The following is a 19,164-nucleotide window of genomic DNA, read 5'->3' on the forward strand; positions in this document are numbered from 1 at the left end:
ATTGTTTAAAACATGGCCAGATTTTGTGATCAAGATGTGTTAGGGAAGATGAAATGCCTCACATCCTCAAGGCATGTCATGATGAACCATGCGGTGGACACTTTGCTGAAAAAATTACGGCCTATAAAATCCTTTCTTTAGGATATCATTGGCCTTCCCTCTTCAAAGATACAAAATAATATGTCAAAAGGTGTGACAGCTGCCAAAGAGTAGGGAGACCGACTCTTTCAAATGAAATGCCATTACAACCACAGGTACTCATTGAACCCTTTGAAAAACGGGCTTTAGATTTCATTGGACCCATTAATCCACCATCTAAACAAAAGAAGTATATATTGGTATGTACTGATTATGTCACTAAATGGGTAGAAGCCAAAGCATTACTCTCTGCTACTGAAAATTCAGTTGTTAGTTTTCTTTATGAGGATATTTTTACTTGCTTTGGTGTCTCAAGAGAAATTTTGACAGATCAGGGAAGTCAATTTACATCCAATATGATGGAGAAGCTAATGGAAGAATACAAAATCAAGCACAGAAAATCTACTCCTTACCATCTGCAAGCAAATGGCCAAGTGGAGTCTACAAACAAAGTTATTGAAAGCATCATCACCAAAACTGTTCATCTACATAGAAGAGATTGGGCAGAAAGGCTTCTTGAAGCCTTATGGGCCTACAGAACTACATGGAGAAACACAATAGGACATTCTCCTTATGAAATTGTTTATGGGAAAGAAGTCCTGCTCCCCATTGAGTTTCAAGTCAAAACTTTCAAGATGGCAGTTCAGTTGGGGATGGATCTATCAGAAGCCCAAAAGCACAGAATGGAGCAGTTGAATGAGCTGGATGAGATCAGACAAGAAGTAATCCTAAGAACTGATCTAGTTCAGCATCAAAGAGCTAAGTGGCATGACAAATACATCAAAGAGAAAAAGTTTCAAGAGGGAGATTGGGCATTACTATTTGATTCCAATTTTAAAGACTTCAAAGGTAAATTTCAGACTCATTGGCTTGGGCCATATGAGATTGACAAAGTCTTTAGCAATGGGGCGGTAAGAATCAAGACCATTGATGAATTTCAAACTCCTATTATTGTGAATGGCCACAGATTAAAGATGTATCATAAGCCACTTTCAAAAGAGGAATTTGTCAAAATGTTTCAAGAGAATTCTTCAATAAGGCTGGTGAAGAAGAATCCTTCTTCTCCACCAGCCTAACCTTTGTTCATTTCTGTTAAAAAAAATAAAAATGTATAAGCCTGAAAACTAATCACTGATTGGCAGTGTTATACAGAAAATATAGAGTGAAAACCAGGAACACCTGACACCCTATATTTGCCAAAAAACAAATCTCTCTCTTTCTTTCCCATTTTTCACTTTACTTCATTTTCATTCCACTCCACTCCATTTCATCCCACTCCATTTCATCCATTTCATGCCATTTCATCAATAAAAGTCTCTTTCATGACCAATTTCATTAAACTTAGTTATTATCTAACTATCTTTATTCAGCCAAGTGGTTGTTGTGTCAGTTTCCGCAGCTAGAATCAGTTTCCGTAGCCAGAAGCAGTTTCTGCAGCCACCACTTTGTTTTCCAAATTGATAGTCAAGATGTTAGTTCAATAATCATGAAAATGCAGGTATGACTGAGGATATATTATGAAGACATGGAGCATCTAAAGTCATCAATAAGGAGTAGTTGATTAAGGGCTAATGGACAACAAATGGCAAATATTCCAGGGTATGAGTAAAAATTTCTTTCAAATAGCAATCAAAGGCACAATTTTGCATAGTTATTAAATCATAAGCTCCACTATATGCAATGATTACCACGATAGCTCCATTACCATTCCACGAAATTCCTCCACGAACCATGCATTTATTCCCTAAATGGTCTCATGATTAATTTTTGGGTTTAACTCGTAGTTGACTGCACTTTCACACTCCACTTGTAGTCATGAGATGTGACCCATTTAATTACGGCTCCTCTCCACCGCATAATTTTCGCAGCCATTTCATAAACATGTTAACATCTCCTACGCAGCCGTTCAGTTTAAAAATTCTGGGTTCACTTCACTCCCCTGCCACTTTGTTGAAGCCACAGCTACATTACCACCTTGTTCACATATGTCTCCACTCCATTTTGTGAACTCACCTCGGCTGTCTATCCTCTGTTTCCGCTTACAGTCCCTGAACACTTCCGCTACCTGTTCTCCAGCTTCCATTTTCAGCCACTATTTTCTTCTCCATAAACCCTGTAACCTAGCCATCTTAGCAGATGAATTTCAAACAGAAGAAAGGATGGGTCGGTTCTTGAGGGCAGAACCAGAAGGGCCCAAGTTCTTAGAAGGATACCTTCAAGTAAAAGACTTGCTGAAGAAGGCAAAATGGCTACGTTTCATTCAAAAATTTAAGGGCCACAATAAGGAGATAACAAAAGCTTTTGCAAGGTCTTTTAACGGCCAGGTGGTGGAAATTGGGGACCTTAAATTCATAGTCACCGAAGCATCCATAATAGCTGCTACAGACCTGCTCCAGGAAGGTGAACGCTGGTTCAAGAACAAGAGTTTGGACGAGCAGGCGTGAAGAGTCATATTACGTAACCCAGGTATGGATGTAACTATACTCACAAGAGGAATTCTTGTTCATGCATTAAAAGAAGAGTGGGCCAGCTTACTGTTAATCATTGAAAAGTTCATTACTTGTGAAGGCTGTTTTGGAGCAATGTACATGTATCATACTTAGTTATTGATGAACTTTTTAGAGAACCAAACCCTCAATCTTCCCTACTTCTTATTGCTGAGCTTGAAAAAGATGTGCACAACAGTCCAAAAGAACATAGAAGACATAGAACCTCATTTATATCATCATGGGCTTGTGAGGATTCTAATTGAAGACCAATTGAAGAAAAACAGGGACACCTGGGAATGGTTTTTAGTAAGAAACTACTTTCAAGAGCCATCCGAGGCACCTGAAAGCAGTACACCAAAAACACCAAGAAGGAGTAGGAGAAAAGAGAAAAGTGCAATAATTCAAGACTCTCCTATTAGCAAAACTAAAGAAGTGGATCAAAAAGAGGAGGAAGGAACCAAGGATAAAAAACAGAGAAAATTGAAAGGAAAAAGAAGCATAGAGGATGTCTACCAATCACCGGAACCATCTGTAGAGGAAGACTATCAAGTGCCGTCTGAAAGACTAGTGCATCTTCGAAAACAAGCAGCTACAACTAAGAAGAAAGAAAAAGGAAAACAAAGTATGGAAGAAGAGAGTACTAGCCCACAACATTTAAGAAAAAGCAACAGGCTTAGAGGAAAGTGGAGGAAAACACAAATAAAAGGACCCCACTTTATTGACTTGGGTGGGGAAACACCCGAGAAACCTCCAGCTGGCCTTAGCCCACCTCATCCTCAGCCAAATATTGAAACCAGTCCTCCAGATGTTGATATAAGTCCTTCTTGGCCAAAGTTAGAAATCAGTCCTCCTCCTCAACAAGACTTTGAGGTCAGCCCAAGGAAAACACCCGAAATAGATCCAAATCAGCAAGAGGTGTATGATTATCTAGAATCCTTAGAGAAGACAGCTGCAGGACCGAGCACGTCATCCACTCTGCCTCACACAACACAAGAAGCACAAGTCCAACCATTGAAACAAGAAGTGTTTGAATTGGAGGTCTTAAACAGACACATTAAACAAGAAAATGAAGCATTAAAGGAGCAAAGCAAAGTGGACAAAATCATTCATGACAACGCTATGTTACATTTGGGACTGTGGCAGAAAAACAACAAGAAATTAAAAAAAAAGTGCAGGAAGTTGAGTAGGGAATTAATCAATCTCAAATTCAGATGTTTGATGAGGAAGCCCAAGATGGTAGTAGCACCAAGGAAGAAGAGAATAGGACTGGATGTACTAGCAGAAGCTTCAGAACACATGGAATAAAGGGGGAATGATCAAAATTTTGGTTGCATGAGGACATGCAACACCTTCACAGTGTGGGTATGTTGAGTCCCAAACTTGCATCTTCCCTATACACCTTTCTAACCTTTTTTCCATTTACTTGTACCTCCTAAGCTGTCAAATCATTGCATATTAGTTTAAAAAGAGCATATAAAATGGTTTCCTAACTATGTCTTGTGTCTGCTGTTTGAATTAGATTTTTTCTCATTCAGCTGCAGAATCTTGTCACTTTCCGCAGCCAGTTCAACTTTCCGCAGCCTTTTTGTTAAAGTCTATTTTAAAGGTGTCTTCAAGCGAATCTAGCCACATGGGCAAGTTGAAAATAACATGGACATGGACTGTGTCCTATTGGTTCAGTCGAATCGCTCACAGAAGGCCGTGGTCAAAGATAGTCAAGCGGTGGTCAACCTAAGAGTCCTACGGTGGCAGAACTCTGTTTTTCACCACGCGAAGACTTGCATGGTTGTTCCTAAATCTCAGGAGATGTGTTAACACCTATGGACTGCTCCATGAACCGAATCTAACAGCCACCCTCCTTGGATTTAATCTTCACAGCTACCATAATGCTAGATTCCTGGACATGGTTGCTTCACGTGTCTTTTATCAGTGCAGATTTTAGGAAAGTAGTTATGTCATCCTCTGTTATAAATAAAGTGTTCTCATACATATAGTAGCTAGTTCTGATAATGTAATTTTCACTGTTAACGAGCCCACTGTGCCATGACTTTATCTCTATGTTATGACTGCATTTTAATACATGAGAAGACTCTGTTTATAAGCTCAATTTGTGGTTGATTGCTGACTGTCCGAGGTTGTGCAGAGGGCCCCTGTACACACCAAGGTTTTGTTAATTGCTGTATAGTTTCATGCTTTATTCCTTTACGTTCCTGATGCCATAATTTTTTACTTGTATATATTGCACTGCTTATGGTATTCATGTTGATTGTTGTCCATAGTTTTTATGCTTTCTAATGCTGTTAACTGATCAGTGTCTTTGTTTCAGATTACAATAGGCAGCCCGGGCATTCACACATGGTTTTATAATGACTAATGACATGGAATTATTCTTGTCCTTCTGCTGATTTATTTTTCTTAGTTCTAGTTCCAACACTGTTTTATTTATTTCAGTTTTGCTCATTTACTTTTTTGCAAGATAGATATTAAATTACTCATGTCATTTTCAGTTACCTCCGAAATCTAGAGCGAGTCAAATGGTGATGGATTGAAGTATGAATGCGTAGTTTGATATTAGCTTATTCTTTTGCAAGTTAGTTATTAAATTTCTCATGTCATTTTCAGTTACCTCCGAAAGCCAGAGCGAGACGAATGGTGAGGGATTGAAGTATGAGTGTGTAGTTTAATATTAGTTTTATTTTCTTCAAATTAGATATCAGATTTCTCAAGTTGTTTATGATTACCTCCGAAAGCCAGAGCGAGTCGAATGGTGAGGGGTTAGAATATGAGTTGATGTAATGTGATTTTAGTTTACTTTGCTTATAGTTTTTTAATTTCTTTAAGTTCAGTTTCTTTTATATTTATATAGCAGCAAGGATACTGGGTTTCATGGTCACTAACTCACTGTTTGTTTAATTAGAATAGTGGTACATTTTCATTCTCTTTTAGGAATTGATTTCATCATTGAAAGTTTTAAAACATTTTTGAAAATTTTGAAGTTTGGAAATCATTTTAAAGGATACCATTGCCTTGAACATTCATATCCATACTTGACTTTTAGAATTGCCATCTCACATTAGGGAATCAACGAAGATAAACCCAAAAACAAACTAAAAATCAAAAACGACAAAAAGAAAGAAATCAATTATCTTGCATATATAGTGCACCTCACTTCAGCAGTTTACGACTCCCGGATTGACAATTAATATAGCAATTTAGGACACTCTAAATTGACCAAACAATATCCCTCTCACACACACCTCTACTCGCTAACCTCTAGCTCTCTCCTAGCTCTCTCTTTCTCTCTCTCTCTCTCTCTCTAACCTCTAATTATTCAAAAGACCACAATTTATACAAATACAGATTCATGAACCAATTTATTTCAGATCCAACAATATCTCACTCTCTCCTAAAGTATCTCTTCAGCTCCACTCTTTTCTCAAACAAAATCCTAAATGAAGCTTATAAATCCCTCAAGTCCTCACTCTTCCTAGGATTACTCAACTGTCTCTAAAGTCTCTACACTCACGACATGTTCTCCACAATTTAAAAATTTCTCAAACTCCACTAAACTTATGAAAATAAGTAAAATTAATAAGGGAACCCACTCCCTTTAGTAAATTGAAATAAGACTCATGGGTCTTATAAGTTTTGTAGAATGCTCCTGCATCAGTTTTTGATGATGTTCTATACATGTTTATGTTGTTGTTTAGTTTTTTATTTATGTTAAAATTGCTCATAAAATTAACATAAAAACTCTTCATCTCACTTGCAAAAATTCATGAAGACTTAAGCACAATGAAAGCATTTTGTTAATAATCCGAGGAAGATCTCAGCACTGCAAACTAATATTCTAAATCAGATCAATTTGATATCAAAGCCCTAGGTTTTTTTTGGTGAAAGAAGGATTTAATTGTTTGCAAGTGTATGTCATGCTTACAAGGTTAAAACTCAAAAGAGGTGAAGGAAAGTTGGTTGGAAGCCCTGAAGTTGGGTCAAGGGGAAGGAGAGAAAGGTTGCCACAATCACCAACACCAGCTCAACCTCAAGTTGCAGTTGAGACTCCTTAATTCATGTCTCATGAAGGAGAACCTACAAACATGGCAGAAGATGAGAAAACCTTCAGAAAGGCTTTCTTTGATATGACAGAGATGGTGAAGGTCTTCTATGGAGAGAGGAATACTAGGTTGCAAGGGGAAAGTTCCAAACCTCCCAAAGGAGAAGGCCCCTCAGGAGGAGGTAATGGAAATGGAGACAAACCTCCACCCTCTCCACCATCTTCTTCATCTTCTTCTTCACAAGTATATTCACACTCTTACACTAATACAACCCTTACTCATACTCACCATCATTCTTCAAAAGGAACTGGTAAATCATCTTTTTTAAAACTTGATGTTAAATTCGAGTTGCACATGTATAATGGTGAAGTGAATGCATAGAAGCTTGATAATTGGATTCATCAGTTGGAGGTCTATTGCAGGATTCAAAACCTTCAAGAGTATGACATAAAGATTCAGTTAGCTTCCTTGAGAATGGAGGGTACGACACTAGTATGGTGGGAATAAAAAACCCAAGAGGAGATTAAAACATATAGTAAGATCTCAATTTCTTTGAATGATTTCATTGTTGCGATTAAAAGACAATTCTACCTTCTAGCTTATATGCAAAAAGTTATCATGAATTTGCGAAATTTTAGACAACAAAAAGGTCAAAATGTGCAAGACTATACCCAATAATTCAGAAAAAGGTATTTGATGTTAGGTGTAGATTTGCAATCACATGACACATTGCTGAAGTACATAAGGGGTTTACACATTTACCTTAGGCATACTATTTTAATGTTCATCCTAGTAATATAGATTATGTGTGTGTGCAAGCCACTCATCTTGAGGCAAGAGGGATAAACATATGAGAAGAAGGTAGTAAAAAGTTTTTTAAGGGTAAAGAGAAAGAAAAGGGTTTCAAGGGAAAGAAAAATTCATCCATTAAAAAAGGAGAGAAAATAATTTATAAACATTGTTCCAAAGACGGTCACGATGAAGCTCACTGTTGGAAGCTTCATCCCGAAATGAAACCAAATAAATTCAACAACAAAGGAAAAGAAAAGATAGTTGCAATCACTCAAGAAGAGGATTTGGGATTTGAATCGGGTGATGAAACAAAAATCACAGCCATGGGGTTTCAAGGAAATGAATCCATTGCCAACACTAGTTCTTCAAACTCACATAATGAAACTCCAAATGAAAAGAGGAGAATAGAAATGTTTCACATAAGGGTGATCTCGAAACATAACAAGATTGATACATTGTTTGATAGCGGCTCTCAAGCCAATATTATCTTAGAAAACATTGTCAAGAGTTTAAATATGGAAACTGTTCCACATCATAAACCGTATCCACTTGGATGGGTGTGTGACAATGCGCAATTGCAAGTTACGAGAAAGTGTAAACTGAAATTCGCTATCACTGTAAAATTCATAGATGAAGTGGAGCTTGACGTTGTGTAGTTAGATATTTATGGCATCGTTTTGGGTAGTTTGTACCTTTATGACATAAAAGTTATTTTCCATCAACGTGAAAACAAATATCACATATTAAAAAATGGAGTAAAATATATTGTGAGATCTCACAGCAAAAAAACAAATCTTTTGATTGTTAATGCAAGGCAGATGAAAACACTGGTGAATTCGAGCAAGAATATTGTGCTTCTCATGATCAAACCCGATAATGATGTTGATTATGAAGCATTTGATGGTTGTAATTCAAATTTGAAAAAAAAATTGGTTGACGTTGTTAACCAATATGATGAAATTTTCACGAATCAAAGGGATTACTTCCCAAGAGGGGAATCCAAATTGAGTTACAGTTGCAGCAAAAGTGTCTTCTTCCTAACATTAGCATGTGCAGGATGTCAGTGATGTAAAGTGTAGAAATTAAGATGCAAATCTAGGGATTATTGAATAAAAGGATCATTTGGCCTACTCCTTTACCGTGTGGTGCAGCTCTTTTTTTGGCGCACGAGAAGAATGGTAAGCATTTCCTTGAATGGGATTCAAGAAGTAGTTTTCATCAAAGTAGAGTTGTTGAAGGAGATATAGGAAAGATAACATTCAAAACCAGCTAAGGTTTGTTTGAATGACTTGTTATTCTTTTCATTCTTTTCCATGCCCCTACTACTTATACGCATATGAAGAAAGATGTGTTGAAGCCATTTCTAGATAGGATAGTATATTTGGATGACATTTTCATTTTCAGAAAAATTCGTTACGAACATGTCATGTGTGAGAAAAAAATACTTGATGTCGCATGTCAAGAACATTTGTTTATGAAGATGTCAAAGTATATGTTGGATAAAACTTCTTTGATGTACTTGAGCTGTGAAATTGGTTCTTCCAAGTGCATTTAGGTTCCCAAGGGATTTTTAGCAGTCTGCGTGGGATGTGGAGAAAGTGAGCTGAAGTTATACCTCTCCAAGATTGAAGTCGTAACAGTCTATGGTGGTATTGACTCCATTCTTGTAGACACAGGTGAAGGAATTATACATCCCTGTGAAGCCACAGACACCTTTGCTCTGCTCGCAATTTCCACTAGAAGGCTCAAGATAGTCATTTGGATAAGAGGTTTTTTGCGAGTAGCCCAATATTGGATGAGAAATTTTGCTAATTTTTCTTCTATTGCAGTTCATTTTCATTCATTGGCAGTGGTGAAAAAGGTCTTCCAATGGGGAGGCAAACAACAAGAGGCATTTGATGATTTAAAAAAAAAAGATCAGTACATCTCCAGTACTTGGTTTTCCAGACTTGAGACAATCATTTAAGTTTTAGGTTGTTGTATGTGACTATGCCATGGGCGCAATATTTTTGCAATATGGTAATCCCATTTCTTTTCATTCAAAAATTTTCAATGATAAAGTGTTTAAGTTGCAGCGAAAAAGGCACTTCCAGTGGATGGGTTTTCTTCTAATATTCCACTCAGTCAAAAGGTATAAGCGACACGTTTTTTGATGTACTTTATAGGCCTATAGTTTGTATAACTATTTTCCTCGAGCATCATTTTATTTTGCATGAAAGTTATGTTCAGAAAATACATACTTTCAAGATGTATATTCAAGCTTGAGTCAAAGGAATCAAGTGGAGGAATTTATTTACCATTTTCATCATAATGTATTGTATCATCTTTGTAATAAGGATGTTGCTATTGATAGTAACATGGACAAAGCCAAAGATTTTGTTGAATGACTCCAAATAGTACATAAAACAGTGCAAGAACAACTTTAAAAGGTTAAAGGAAAGTACACAGAAAGGCACGATAAGAATCGTGGAGATCACGAGTTCCAATTCAGTGATCAATGGATCGAGTTTGGAAAGGTAAGGGAACTGTACCCTCACTTGCTGGGCAATTGAAAGTGATCTTTTAGGGTCCAGAAGACTTCCAGTGGGGAGGAGTGATCAGGTGCTCAAAATTAGGCTCAAAAATCAAAGTGTCAGAATCTTGTTAAACTTAGCTTTAAATCAAAGAGCTTGTCATTCTTATTCCAACGTTGTGAATGACACTCAAATCCGAGCTCGTATGCAATAGTGAGAAAAAGTTAAAGTTTAGGTTTGACTTTCTCACATGGCAGGATTGGATGATGTGGCAAGGTCCTTCAGTGAATGACGAGGCACCAAGTGGAAAGCCGCCATTGGCCATCGTATGTCAGAAATCACAATCATAGGCAAGTTGGTGTTAAAAATTGGCCCCAGAGGAGGGAAGGGTTGTGATGTGATGGATTGCAAATCGCAATCGCACTTCGCAAAAGAAATGCATAAAGGAATTAAGGGATCGACTTGGAGTTGCAATGCGGTGGATCACAAATCGTACTTCGTAGAAAATAGAGTCTCGCTTTATGATTTCTCGATGATTCTCCGCCGATTGTGAAATGTGATAGGTTCCTCTGATGCCATGTGATTATAGGCTACAATTTAATGGTCTGTCATGTCACAATCACACATTGACCACCTTGTTCACAAACCATAAGTCCGCAGGACTCCACTGATTTCGATTTGCAATAAGACACTCGGTGCTGGCAAATTATGGCTCACAGCGTCGTGAAATTTTCACCCAGTTAGTGGATTTTTGGAGCTAATTTGTAGTATCATGTCAGATTTGGAGCAATTTGGTGGAACGAATAGTGGGAAAATAAGGGAAAGTCATAAATTCTTCAGTTTTCCACCAAATTGGATGCAAAAAGAGGCTAGATAGCCATTTTTGGACATTCTGAACTGATGGGAGCAGGTTTCAGAAGCATTTGAGCATTGTAAACAAAGATTTTTATACTTTTGAGCATAATAAAGAGGCCCACGCCATTGGAAGCTGGACCAAGGAGACATAGCCCAGGAGGGGTGAACTCTTTTATCATGTGCTTATTGTAATGTGTTTTTTATGATGTTCCATATGTGTTTATGCTATTGTTCAGTTTCTGATTTATGTTAAAATTGCTCATAAAATTAACATAAAAACTCTTCATTTCACTTACAAAAATTCTTAATCCTTAAGCACAATGAAAGCATTTTGTTAATAATATGAGGAAGATCTTAGCATTACAAATTAATATTCTAAATCAGATCAAAGAACTTACCCCCCGGGATGTTCACTAGGTATATCCTCACATGACCATTTCCCAATCCATTGTCATAATACTTGACACCAGGAAATGTTGATCCTCATGACTATTCTTATATTAGATTAGTGTACTTGACTTATGGTGGTTAGTCCTAATCAAAGTACAAATTCTCAAAGAATATCGGTCCCAGATGTTTATCCAATCCACCATTCTCCCTACTGGTGTCTTTACTAGGCTTATGATTGTTAGTCTTGGCCATAGTACATGACACATGGAGAATATGGTGTCCACCCTCACTCCGTCTCAAATAGGGAGGAGACATCCACAAGCATAAGATTTTCTCAAGAATACCCATCCCTTTCATAAAGAATAACATCATTAATTCATTTTCATCACATGACACCTTTATGATTAAGCATTCATAGACTTGTGGCAAAATATTTCCCCTTTTGTCATTTTTGATGAAAGAAAATCAGAAAGTGAAAGCCAAAATCATTAAAGATACACTAGAATGATGTATCTAAGTCTAAACTCTAAGGTTGAAGTGAAATTCATGTAAATGTTATATCTATGAGTTGTACCAAAATTATGAAAACCTCATTTGCTAAGTCTTGTATATAAGAAAAACCAAAAGAAAGAAAAAAAAGGCACAATGAATGGTAACCCATGTATTCACTCCCTCTTTGACAAACATATGAATATATACGCTCCTAGTCACACTTGATCACATGCTTGTGATGGTTAAATCATGAAGTCCCTTTTTCCCCTTGCATTTTCACTTCATCATTTAAGCACCTAATTGAGGATCTAGGGAATGCTTGTTGCCTAAGGGTTTCATGTCTACCCTTGGTTTACTTATCTCACACTACGGTCAACTTATGTGATGGAGTGGAATACTTAAGTTCGTGGAGTTATTAGAACAATGTATTAAGTTAGTCACCACACACACATGCATTACATATCATTGATCAACATGTGTGGGTTGGAGACTCATTGCTTGAGCACTTTAATGGAGACTACTTTAGGGATTTTATGGTATAGCTTACAAAATCTCTTGGTAAACATTGTGATTTGTCCTTTCTTTTCCTCGAGAGACTTGATAGTATTGAAGTCACTCCCAATAATCCATGGAGAGGGGGAGTATAAATTACTTGTTCTGGTAATAGAATTGAGAAATATAGGTTTTTCAATTGCGATATTGGAGTCATAGATATTGGATACATGGTAGTAGTCCTCGATGTCAATTAACTAAAACTGTATTGTCATAATGCGAAAAGAGGTAAACATATGGGTAACCTTGATGTCCTGATCATTCCAAATAATATCCATTCCACCCAAGTATCTCTAAGCATCAATCACTACTACTTGGAAATTCCCCCCCCCCCCATTTGCTAATTATATGAGGTAGAACCTCACTTAATATTTTTGTTTCTTGTGTCAACATTATTGACAAGGTGCTTTGGGTATCATTTTTTTATGAGTCTTTCTTTTCCTTTACTATTGAGGCCCCTCATGTTCCATTATACTATTTTCATGGAGAATTTACACACAAAGGAAGTATAATGCAAATTAAAAAAATCATGTTTCAAGATTTAAGTGCTCGGACATTGCCACTTTGTGACTCCTATATTTCCTTAACCCAAGACCAAATGGTGAACTTGATGGCCTCAAGGGAAATTGACCAATGAAAATCTCAAAAAGAGGTGACTTTTGACTTTATCACATACAAGTTAATATAAAATATATATATATATCCATAACAATTTCATCAAGCAATGAATTATTACATTATAAAAGACAATCTATAAACCTTTTTGGAACTTTTTGCTAAACCATGCTCAAAACCAACATATTTAATATTAATATTTAGCAACAATATGGACAATAACAATTTTTCATAAATTCAATAACATGTTATCAAGCCTAAGAAATATCACTAAAAGGCAACTAAAAACATGCAACTAATGGGAGTAACCACTCAAGGCCACCATAAGACAATTAATCTATTAAGACTAAGATTAATGGGGACAAAGATCTACAAAGGACAAAAACAAACCTATTTTAACTTTATTGTTTTATTAGGTGCAAGTTGAACATCTCATGATATAATGAAGCGCAGAATAAATTTTATTGCATTAAGAAAACCCAAGAACATTCTATAACTTAGCAAGGAATAGATGTATAATACCCATCTCAGCGACACAACACATGGCATTAAGTTATTTTTATACCTGCCGAAAGAAGAGTCTATTGTAACCAGTTTGAGTCAAAATACTTTGAATTTGAATAAATTTTTAAATTTTTAAAAACTATTTCTAAAGTTTATTAAAGTTTTGGGAAAATTAAATCTTAAACTCATTCTTTTAGAAACTGAAAATTATTTTTTGAATTTCTAATTTTTCATTGGTGGATGACTAATCTTATGTGGTTTAAAATCAAAATTTCACGCAAAAAAAAAAAAAAAACTACTCTAATCACCAACATCAATTAGTTATCAATTTTTTATTTTCCTTATTTATGGATTTTTCCATAAAAAATATTTTTTTTTTTCTAAAAAAACAAAAAAGTTGACATTACTTTTTGAGCTTTTACTAACCATGGACAGTGGCCCATTTAAAAAGCAAAAGCAACAACGCTCCATATTGTTGTCCTTTGAGACAACCTAAGGTCAATTGGCTATGCCAAAGAGTATAAAATATTTTGTTTGATTTTAATGGTTGGATGACCAATGAACTTCATTTTAACAGGTGCTTCAAAATTAGAAAGATCTTTAATAAAACAAAAGTTTGTTCTTTAAATACATATGGTTATTTTGATTTTAAAAGTGATGGATAAGATGAATATAGAAATATAAATGATTTAATATTCAGATAGATTATTTCACCATTTATAAGCAGAAATTGAGAAATCTGTGTTTTCTTAATTAACAAAATATAATCAAGTCATTTCAGACATCTTGTGAAACTTAAATTCAAAGAGGAATTTACAAGAATAGACATTCTTGTAAATTAATATCTTAATTAAACTACAACTTCACAACGGATTCAAAACGAAACCAAAATTCAGTTAAATTTTCAATCGCATGACTATAAATGAAATAAATTATATGAGGAATACATAATGAAAAACATAAGAAAATAACTCACAGAGAGACAAGCTATATGAAGTAAATCTATAATCTTTTATTCAATAAAAAATGCTTTATCTGAAATCACCCCTAGGTGACCTTAGGAAATTAATGAAGGTATTGCAGACTCATGTGTTGGTGTGTGTGTGTCTATGTTATCTTTTGCAACAGATCGATAAGATTGAGAAATGCATAGACACTTGAAACAGTAAGAGATCACAGTAAGCAAAACATAAACACAACAAAATTTAATAAGGAGTTCACCCAATCCTCCTGGGCTACATCTCATGGTCCAACCTTCACTGGTGGCCTTTTTATTATGTTTTTAAAGCAGAGTCTTACATAAAGGAGCTCAATCTGAGTCTCACTTGACAGAGGAGGATCAATAGGATGACACTTGAAATTCCCAAGTCCTTAGAGTTCATAGAATCCCCTTACCGAATTTCGACCTCAATTGGTCTCTGTCTGCTCGATGTTGCCCTTACTCTGATGGTCGGCTCAGCTTCTCTGTCCTCTGCAATTTTTCCTCTCTTTTTGTGTCTCTAGGCCTTCAGCTTCTTCACTGCTTCTCTGGTTCACCGTCCCTCTGCTTCCTGTCAGCTCGTGGCTTTAAAGCAAGTTTGTTCCTCCAACAGTTCATTTCTGCTTCTGGCTCTCTGGATCACCTACCTCTGTCTTCTGGGACTCCTCTTCCCCGCGTCATCATCACTGTGTAACGCTTTGCAAAGAGGTGGCCACCTATCTCTTTGCGATTTGAGTGTTAGTTCTTCCTGAACAGTGGTTTTTTCCGTTATTTCCCAGATGCCTGCGAAACGGATCCTTCTATCGATTCATTGGTCAAATTGGACTTCAAATCTTATGTGCCACAATTTATTTCTTCCTCGAGTCTGGTCATCCATCAGGTTGAACCTCCATCGTTGATATGGAGCCTCCAGATCCTACGGTCTTTGCTCATATCGCGCGGTTGAGTTTCTCGACCGTTAGTCCACAATGTAAGTGGTTTCTCTCTCTCCACACCGGACACGCGTCACTCGGTGTATGGAATCGTTGGGTCCTTGGCCAAATCCACTTACTGCCCGAAATGCCTCCGATATTCCGTTGGTTTTAAGCGTGGGACCTGCCTTGTCGGTTTTAGCACTTTTCCACGGTTTTATGGTTTCCCTTGTGAGTGAGCACTCAGGGTCTTTCCTTCTCAAGGGGTTTTTCCCAGCCTCCATTTCTGAATCTGAGCTTCCCAATTGCCATTTTTGCACCATGCGTGGTCTCCATGGGCCAATGGTCAGCGCGCTTTGACCGAAGGTCCTTGTTGCTCCGTGCTGGCTGCAAATTACCATTATTTAGAGGTTACTTCTGATAGCTATAAGATTTCTTGAAGTCTGTCATTCATTCTTACCAATCATGGAATTATTTAAGGATCCAATTCGGATCATGGCCTTCCCACTGAAAAATATTTTGGACCACCAAAAGTTGGTTTTCAAGCATCGACTAAGTGATGATACAAATTTCTCACCTATCCAATCTCTATCCATTTTGCACCACTTGGCTTTGAACCCCTGAGCCCAATTCTGATGTACAAAACATCTCCCTTATGCGTCCTTCTCACCTTCCTGTCCAGAATTGTATCTTCCTACAATTCATTACGATATTCAGGTAACAGGTCATCAATAGAAGGAAATTGATTCTGCTCTTCAGGATATTCAATTAACGAAGGTTCAAATAGTCTCAAGCTGTCTACATTGACGACTGAGTAGATGTGCATATAAGCTGGAAAATCAAGGCAAAAAGCATTCTCACCAATTTTCTCAAAGATCCTAAAAGGTCCATACCTTATTGGTTTTAGCTTTTTACCTTCACCTTGCATCCTATCCTTACTAATATACAACTAGACTTGATCACCAACTTGGAAACTATGCTCCATCCGATGCGTGTCATGCCTTACCTTGTATTTGTCCTGGCTCTTTTCCAGCTGTTCCTGTACTGCTTGATGGATCCCTTGAATTTGTTCAATGAACCTAGTTTCCTTGTCCACATCGTTGTGTCCCTCAACTGTTGTGTCCTTACCAAAGACAAAATCCAAGGGAGACCTTGGCGTGAAACCAAAACAGGTCTCAAAAGGAGATCTCTGTGTGGAAGAATGTTTGGCTCGGTTGTAAGCATGCTACACATAACACAAATGTTCATCCTAAATCTTGGGATGCTTATTGCAATATCCCCTGAGCAATTGGATCACCGTGTTGTTGACTATTTCTATCTGGCCATCGGTTTGTGGATGGAAAGCTGTGCTTTTCTTCAGTTTGGTGTCCATCAGTTCCCACAAACCTGACCAAAACTTCCCCACAAATCGGGTGTCTCGATCAGATATAGTGGAAGTGGGTAATCTAAAATGAACCCATACATGCTGAAAGAACAATTTTGCAGTTTGTTCAGTTGTAATCTGTTTATTACAATGCATCAAAATACACATTTTGCTGAACCTATCCACAACAACATACATATAATCATGACCTTTCCTAGATTTGGGCAGTCCTCCAACAAATTCCATGGAAACACTTTCCCAAGGATGAGAAGGAACTGGAAATGGAGTGTACAAGCCTAGTTTCCTATTGTTGGGCTTGCTTTTAGCACACATAGTACACCCTCTTACATATCTAGAAACTGTCTTGTTCATTTTTTGCCAATAACAAAATCTTTGCAGCTATGCAACTATTTTACTTACCCCAAAGTGACTTGATATTAGAGAAGTTTGTGCTTCTTGAATTATCTCTACTCTTTCAGTTTGTGGAATGCATAGCTTCCCACAATGATATAGGAGTCGGTTCTTAATGTGATAATCTAATTCTTCCATTCGTTTGCCTTGACTTAAAGTTGCATATAAATCTTTAAAGTCCATATCTTGAGCATATTGTTCAATGTAGCTCTCATGCAATACTGAGTTATGCTTAAGTATAGTAGATGCATTTATAATAGGTCTAGATAACATATCTGCAACTTTATTGTGTATGCCTTTTTTATATTTGATGACTAAATCAACTGTTGTAGAAAACCCATCCATCTATAGTGTCTTGATTGTTGCAACTTAGTTTGGGAGTGTAGATATTGAAGTGGTTGATGATCAATATGTATAACTATCTCTTTGCCCATTAAGTAATGTTTCCACTTTTTCACACTCTGTACTAATGCATACAATTCTTTATCATATGTGGGATAGTTAAGTACTGCAGAATTAAATGTCTCAAAATGATAACATATGGGTTTACTGTGCTGTATCAACACTGCTCCCATGGCATAGTCATTGGCATCCGTTTGGATCTCAAATGGTCTTTGAAGATCAGGCAGTGCTAGTACTGGTGTTGTACTAATTTTTTCTTTCAAGGTGTCGAAGGCTTTCTGCTGTTTGCCTTCCCATTGAAACACCTTGCTCAATCCTGTTAAAGCATGTAAGGGAGCTACAATTAAGGAAAACTTAGAAATGAACTTTCTCCAATATTGTGCTGCTCCTAAGAAGCTTCTAACTTCTGTAGCAGATTTGGGTTTAGGTTAGTTTACAATGATTGCCACCTCAGAGGGATCTATCTTCAATTCACCATCCCCTACTATATGTCCTAAATAATTCAAAGATGTTTTGTGAAATTCACATTTTGAGAGTTTAAGATAAAGTTTTTCTCTTTTCAAAACATCTAGTGTCTGCTTAACATGATTTAAATGTTCTTCCCATGTTTTTCTAAATATAAGAATGTCATCGAGATAAACAATAACAAAATCATCAAGAAAAGGTCTGAGTACATCATTCATTATTCTCATGAAAGTAGCAGGAACATTAGTTAAGCCAAAAGGCATAACCAGCCACTCATACAATCCCTGCTTTGTTTTGAAAGTAGTCTTCCATGCATCTTGTTCTGCAACTTTGACCTGATGATATCCACTATGCAAGTCTAACTTGGAAAAATAAACAGCTTCTTTCAATTGATCTAATAGATCATCTATGCGAGGAAGGGGATAACGATTTTTTATTATTATCTTATTCAGTGCTCGGTAATCAATGCACATTCTCCACGAGCCATCTTTCTTTCTCACTAAAATGATTGGTGACCCACATGGTGATGTGCTAGGTCTGATGAACCCCTTCTCGAGCAACTCCTGCACCTGCTTCTTGATTTCTGCATTCTCTAAAGTGGACAACCTGTACATCCCAATGTTAGGCAATGGAGCATCTTGCTGCAAATTAATATCATGCACTATTTCCTTTTTGGGTGGCAGACCTTTAGGTTCTTGAAACAAGATATCATACTCTGAAAAAACTTTTTCTAAATTAGCTTGCTGTTTCGCATCACAGCCCTCAAATACATTGGTTTTATCAGGTTTCTTTTCCTTTACAACCATCAGTAAAAATTGTTTGCATGAGTTTACCATTCGTTTCATCTGCCCTGAGTTTATGAAAGTATAATTATTCTTGAGCTTATGAGCTCTTACAAAGTATTGGATTCCATCTTTAACGAGTAAATACTTGTTCTCAGCTCTATAGAAAATAGCATTTCTGTCATACAAGTAAGGACTTCCTAAAAAATTTCCACATTTATCCAAAGGAATTATATCTAACTCAACCTCATCTACAAATGTTGACCCAAAAGAAAACTTAAGTGTGCATTGTCTAGTCACTTGCAGTTGTGGATTATCGCTTAACCAACCTAACGGGTATGGTTTCTTGTGAGGTGTAGTCAGTAATTCCAACTTCTTTACAATTGCTTCAGGAATTAAATTTACTTGTGAGCCACTATCAAACAAAGTATCAATCTTTTGATGCTTGTAAATAAC

This window comes from Pinus tabuliformis, chromosome 2_1, assembly GCF_031772625.1.
Source record: "Pinus tabuliformis cultivar Carrire ecotype Pingquan chromosome 2_1, CPIR1, whole genome shotgun sequence".
Taxonomy (NCBI): Eukaryota; Viridiplantae; Streptophyta; class Pinopsida; order Pinales; family Pinaceae; genus Pinus; species Pinus tabuliformis.